Source organism: Cyprinus carpio, unplaced genomic scaffold, assembly GCF_018340385.1.
Source record: "Cyprinus carpio isolate SPL01 unplaced genomic scaffold, ASM1834038v1 S000006707, whole genome shotgun sequence".
Lineage (NCBI taxonomy): Eukaryota > Metazoa > Chordata > Actinopteri > Cypriniformes > Cyprinidae > Cyprinus > Cyprinus carpio.
The window spans coordinates 22,244-27,830 of record NW_024879316.1 but is presented as its reverse complement, the minus strand read 5'-3'; the positions used below and the strand labels follow the sequence as shown (position 1 = coordinate 27,830).

The 5,587-nt window shown below is 41.5% G+C and overlaps 1 pseudogene; it reads right to left on the bottom strand.

The window, feature by feature from the left end:
- Nucleotides 1–903: 903 nt before the first annotated feature.
- On the bottom strand, nucleotides 904–3,859 carry LOC122134656 (annotated as a pseudogene).
- Nucleotides 3,860–5,587: the final 1,728 nt, after the last annotated feature.

Genomic DNA, 5,587 nt, shown 5'->3' with positions numbered 1-5,587 from the left:
CTGGTTTTCCCCACTCTGTTTTTATGCTCTCATCAATCATCGCTCATGTGTCTGCTTGTGTCCTCTGTTAATGTAGGGTGATCAACATCGGGTGTTCTGAGACAAACAGGTAACTTTGCCCTATTTACACAGACACACACACTTTTACACAAACCACACACTGGACACTGCCACAGCTCCTATGACTACCATTTGCTAATATTGTCATTGCATTTGAATGCAACACTCCAATTCTTGGTACGTGTTTTTGTGCGAAATGTTTTCCCTCTAGTGTTCACTGCAGGAGCAGCACTTTAGTTGTAGAAATGTCCGGATTTCTGAATGGAGTACAGTTTTTATTTAACGGTTTAGGCTAGTATGATATTCCAAGAACGTTTTTAAATTTAATTTCTCACTTGATTGTGGAAGCCCGTTTTGACCTCAGAGTAAAAAAAAAAAACAAACAACTGATATTTTGACGGTTGTTAAAGTCAAACTGAAGCCTTGCGCTAACAATTCTTCTGGTAATGTCAAGCCTGTCTGACCATTTCCAAAGTTTTGGCAAAAGTGCTGTTAGAAGAAACCGCTATGGTGCCGCTTTTACATTTTTTGTAATTGCAATTGACACAGGACAGTGTGGATTGGTGCAGCAGAATCTAATTTTGCTACTTCCCACTACTAATAAAATAATACTGACATTCAGTTACATTGTATTCAAGAACGTTTGTTTCTTAAAGTCAGAACAGAAATGAAGGTTGTCATGTCTTTATTTTTCGTGATGCCATGGTGATTTTAAGCAAAGAGAACCAAAGCTAAAATGAAGAATCACACAAGAGTTTTGAATGGACTTTCTCTGTTTAACAGCACTGACTGAGAGGAGACCTGAGATTATGTGGCATATGAAATCAAAAACTGGTTAGGAAGCTAAGGTGGAAGACGAAGTGGATGATGCAGGCGGCTGTCCTCGTCACCCTCCTCCTCGAATTTCTCCCTCCTCTCTGCTTTGGCGTCCTGGGTACTGTCATGGTACTCGTACACGCAGGTCCGTTCATGTTTGCTCTCGGCCTCATCGTGAACTCCATCTCATCCTGCCCATCGCCGGTGTACCATTGGCAGGAAGGCCTTGCGCGAAAACTGGCGTTGAATTGCTCCGAAATGCGTTTGAAACAGCTCCTGGATGGCAGTGCTGTTGCCGATGAATGTACGCAGACATTTTGAGACCACGAGGTGGAATGTCGCAGACAGCGGTTCTTGACATTGTTTGGGGATCCACTCCAACGAAGCTAGCTGCTGTTCTTGTTCTGGACGTTCAGTCATCTCGCGTCGTCCACCTCCTTCATTGACATGCGTCTCACCTGCGAAAATGGCTGCAGAAACATGTCCTGTAGCGCGCCGTGGCGGCGGGTCGTCATGCAGCCATCATGGTCTTAGCGTCGAACATCCTGCTGGGGTGAGCTCTGGGACGGAGAGCACGCGGTACTTGCTGACGTCCCCCTGCTGGTGAGAAGGAGGCTGATGCCCGGCATGAATACGGTGCAGACGAGGGAAGGGGCACCATGTTTGACCGCCAGTTTTGCGAAGGATCGGCGTTCATCTGTGCCAGGGAACCTCAGACAGTTGGTGACCGCCCGCTCATGGCGTGTCCGAGACGAGGTGGTTTAAAGGTCGCCATATGTGGCGTGGTGAGTTTGAGAGTGCGGAAGCAGAATTTCGTACAGGTCCATCGTTGTCCAATGGCAGTAGGTCTCATCCTGGTTCTCCACCAGCTGTTGAACGTACAACGTGGCGTTGTAGGGCTCCACCACCGTATCCGACACTCTTTGGTGGGGGACGGCACCACGGCTTGAAGGTGTTCATGAGGCTGTCGGATAACTCCTCGCGTATCTTGCTAATGAGGCGTCCCATGCCAGAGCCCTGTTCCCCTCCTAAAACCCAGCGACTCGTGAGCTTAAAGCCCTGAAGACAGTCACAGCTCTCAGCTTCCTTGCGGACCACGTCCATAACACAGAGTCCACCAGTTTTTTTTCGGCACCCTCTGGTGTAGGGACCCTTAGCCCAGTTATTTCCAGCGCCACTCTGACCATAAGAGCAGGACACCAAAACCAGTAACACTTTGTGTGTCCCCAAACTTACTTACGAAAATAGTGCATATTTGAAACTGCATTATGCTAAAGTGTTTGAAATCCATACTGTAGAATCCTTAAACACCAGGTCTCATTGATAAGCCACCTTAGACAGGAAATGTTTCAAAACCTCTGCCGGAATCAAAACAGGTACGCAATGCAAGTAAATATGTTTTTGTTCTTACGTTGATGAATTCAAGAGACAGTCTGCGACCAGGTACTAATTAATATAATACATGTCCTATTTATCTGTCTATATATATATATAATGCATATCAGTTCCTTGGTCTCTGGGGTTTTGTGCGAACTTATTTTCTGCATGAAAGTACAAGACCCATATCAGAGGTATCTTAAACATTCAGAACTTTCAGAAGTTAATCATTGCATAGCTATACTCATTTGTCAAATATAGGTATTTGCATGCAATGAGATGCAAGCGGAAGGAGATTATTTACCAAAAACAAAGTTAATCAGGTCTGAATAATCTGCCCAAAAGGACCGGAGGGGACAGGAGTCCATGGTTCCTGGCTCTAGATCCACAAGGATGCAACGAGGGACATACTTTCCCCCTGAGAAAACAGACACCAGAAAATGCACTTCTAACCTTATAGGGTTTGTTTGTATGTCGTAGCTCTTTTGTTTGGAGATTCTGTATCTGTAAGCATATTTGAGAGGCTGACCTTTCCCCTTAACTAATAATCTTAATAACAGTTTATTAAATTGCTAACCGATCCAGGTATCAGACATGTGACGTTCCCTGTGCTAAACCTGTGTGATGTGCCTACAGACCTTACGTTGTAGTAAACGCTGTGATGCGATCCAGCCCTGCAGGTCACTGTCTCCATGGTAGCTGTCCAGGGGGGTCAATACCGTGTTCATCACTGATCACTTCCCAGAACTGAGTGAGGGGCGAGAAAAAAAAAAAATAAAAACAAAATGGGACCAGGGATCACCCCATCATTAGAAATGTGCCGCGAGGTACTCTGCCCTACAGTAAAAAAATCTTATATATATTATAAATATAGTAATAGAACATATATATATATATATATATATATACATATCCGTGTGTGTGTGTGTGACAAACTATCCCCGCGGTCTCACTTGGACTATGCACTACATCCTCTCGAAAAAGTTTCCAAATGCCAGCCAAGTGCAATGTAACATAACCAGACACTCTTTTACGCAGTTATAAGAGTTTAATTTTAGTTGGAAATGTAAAGGCTTATATAAGAAGGAAAAACAGGAACATAAGAGCACCCCACCCCATGAACAATGACAAATGCTGCCTACGCAGGTTTAAATCCACACCGAGGAGAGAGAGAGAGAGAAAAAAAACTTCCAAACGCAGCGGCCAGGACATTGATATTTTATATTATACGTGTTGTTATTATAAGCTTATTCACAATGATCTTGCGATATTTTGATGATTTTTTAAACCGACTGAGAGCGCAAGACAGCCGCCACACCCCTCTCTAATATCTCTATTCTTATGACGTAAAATGAAGAACTCGCTGACCCTTTCGCGTTATTTACGGTGCAAATCAATTTGCAAAAACAAGACATAGGCTACCTAAAATAATCGATTTCGCGATAGTGAAAGAGCAAAGCAATATTTTGATGATATGATATTATAACAGAACATCGAAGCGAATGGTGGTGTGTTGAAATTACAGCCTCTTTTTATTTTCGATTACCTTCGCTCCGATCTGATTCCCGCACTGGCAGCCCGCCTGCAGGTGCACGATCTCGCGCATGTGCTGACCTCAGATGTCGAGCGCACGAAATGAGAGGTGGGAAAAAAACGGTCAAATCTTAACGGCTCGGTGCCATCACACCTCTCTCCGACGACTGTCCGCCGAGACTCAGAGCGCGCTCCCGTCAGCCTGGTTCCAGCAGTGCTGCATTATGACGCAATCCCATCTCCATGACAACGTGTGGAGCGGGATGAGAGACGGTCCAGCAAGCTCGCCTTTCCTGTCGCAGCTCTGGAGGCCGTTGTATATTCCTTTATGCATTTTTATAAGCAGTGAAGTGAATTAGCAGCGATGTGGAAATAGAACAGAATTAATATTTTTTCCTTTTATTTTTTCATCTCTACAATGATTTTTAAATACGTTGTTAAAAATAAACGCTCTTAAGTGGTTCTAGAAAGAATCTCTCTATATTTATTTACATATGATATACCTATTTGCATATTTGTGTATAATGCCCACCTGCTGGCTACTTTGGTTTGCCCTCAAACAGTGGTTGATCACTGTGACTGGGACTTCAAAAGGCAAAGGAATTGTAAATAGTACATTTAAAATATATTTAACACTATTCCTAAGCAATACAACCACAGCCCTTTGTTGTCGTCTGGACATTTTTCTAAAAACTGCTTCCTGAATTGTGCAGTTTGATGCAGATAAGTACATTAATGGACATAGAGTTTTTCTGTGATATAAAAAAAATACACATAACATCATGTCTGCATTGTAAGTAAATGTCCTGCACAAGTTGTGCTTGCTAAGATGGTTTCCAATCCAATCAAACCAATCAAACCAATCAAAGAGGACAGAGTTTTTTGGAAGGAGGGTTTTAAAGAATCTGAAACTAAAAGAGAGCATTCAGACAGGGTGAAAACAAGTGCTACAACAATGTAAATTATTATTATTATTATTATTATTATTATTATATTAAATCATGAAATATAATACATTACATTACAAATACATTATAAATCCTGTAAGCATATTCTAGTCTAAACAAAATAGTATAGTAGACTATTATAGTAGACTAATTATATGTATTAGTGGCCTAAACAAAATTATGACCATAAAAATCAGAATAATATGTGCGCACCAGTGGTGGTTTTGAATTTTATGCGAGCAGCTATTGTTAGCCAGTGCAAATAGATGAACAGAGGTGTGACATGCGCTCTTTCTGGCTTGTTAAAGACCAATCTTGTAGTCACATTCTGGATTAGTTGAAGAGGTTTGGTAGAACTGGCTGAAAGACCTGCTAAGAGAGCATTGCAATAGTCCAGCCTGAAAATCCTTTTCAAATACCTCTGTTTTCAGAGTCCTCGAAACTCGAAAATGCAGTTTTCATATATATCTACTTTGGAGTGTGTTTTCAAAAAGCATTGTTTCCACAACAAATACTCTGTCTCAGTGTGGATGGAAGGCCAAAGCAAAGAGAAAAAAAAGATGCTTTTTCAAACAAAAACGTATTAGTATGGACAAGGCCTTACACACTAAACAAAGTCTCTGTTCTGACTGTATTCATCATTTACTATTAATTTAAGCTATAAAATTCATATTTTATGATTAAAAATATGGCATGCAAGATATAGCCTACACATGCATAATATAATATAATGTAATATACAAAGTCATATCTGCAAGATAGAAATATTGGTAGGGCTATTCACAAGTCTTTTATGGTGACCTGTTATTGATTTTCCCTTTCCTTTAATGTGATAATTCTGTTTGTGCATGTAA